Below are 1,362 nucleotides of genomic sequence, written 5' to 3'. Positions count from 1 at the left end.
TCATCGACTAAGACGCGCCTCCAATGCGATGTATAGGCGAGGAATCTGGATTGGCCACACAATGTGCTGGTAGGCTGTTCGCGTCTTTCAACGTGACCGAGAGACGCGTGAGCACGCTCCACATCTTCATTATTATCGAGGAATTCGATTTCCCGGCAGTCGACAGGTTGAGACAGCAGCGTACGACCTTTGTTTATGTGTTCTGTGTCTCAAATGCACGCGAATTGCCCTCTCACTTGCAGCAGCGCCGAATGTCTCTGCCTTATGGGTGACGCCGCTAAACCGCTCGTAACCACCGATGTATCGCTTGGGCGGTTTCTCAAAAGTCTACCCGCCGCTTGCATTCGTGGTGACCGGTGTCCATGTCAAGGTTTCGAAACGATATTGCTGGAGAAATCGCGAACCTTTCTCTGTTTGGGACTTCTGAGTGAATTATTAAAGCGATCGCGTTAAGGGCCCCGTGTCGCAGAAAATCCGCCGTCGGCTGCGGCGTCGGCGTTAAGCATCGGCGTCTGGCGGAAATAATTATGCCGAACCACATCATACCGCACCACCCCGACCACACAGGCCCTCCGCGTGGCGCAAGGCGTTAGTGAGCCAAAGTTGAATTTCTCAAAGTAAAATCCGTCAGAAAAATCGTAAGGTACGAGTTAACCGCAACCTACAGGCGTGATAGCGTCAGACTGTAATTTGAATAGACGAGAAAAAGCCTGATCAGCAGCCAGGGATCTTTGAATGCTATCGCGTTCCACTCTTAAAGGCGAAACTTAAGCGTCCTCCAATTCTGATGGTGTTTCGCTGTACTTGGGTTCTAGGCAAAATTGAGGTGAATGTTGAAAACCGAGCCTTTCTGAATTTTGTACACGCGCGCTCCTCGGGGCAACAGCAAACAATTAATAAAATAATAAAAAAGGTCCTAGGGCTTCACATTTTGATATGACGGCTTTAAATTGCTCCTGTAAAATGTCTTCCAGCACGTATTTGTGTTTAAAAGTGAAGCCGACTTTAGGGGATCAGTGTAAGCTTGGTTTTTGTAAGCTGGCTATCCCACGTATGTGTGCAGTGAAGCCTACTCATAAAGAAAATGTGATGCTAACGGAGCTCGATAACGCTATCGCGTTCCACTCTAAAGGCGAAGCTTAAGCGTCCTCCAAATTTTAGCTGTGGAGTGTAGGGCCCGTGCTAAGGAAATGTTATTACGCTACAACTGTTCGTATAAAGGAGGTTAAGCCAATTGTGATATTGGGCATATAGTCAGCGAAGACCGTCGGCCAAAGGTAAACAATCTTACTAACGAGAGGAGACCGAATTCGCAAAGCTTTTCGTTCGTTTGCCGTTGAGTGACTGCATTAACTAGTAACG

Source organism: Dermacentor silvarum, chromosome 2 (genome assembly GCF_013339745.2).
Source record: "Dermacentor silvarum isolate Dsil-2018 chromosome 2, BIME_Dsil_1.4, whole genome shotgun sequence".
Lineage (NCBI taxonomy): Eukaryota > Metazoa > Arthropoda > Arachnida > Ixodida > Ixodidae > Dermacentor > Dermacentor silvarum.
The sequence above is the reverse complement of the archived record's forward strand: the minus strand, read 5'-3'. Positions refer to the sequence as shown.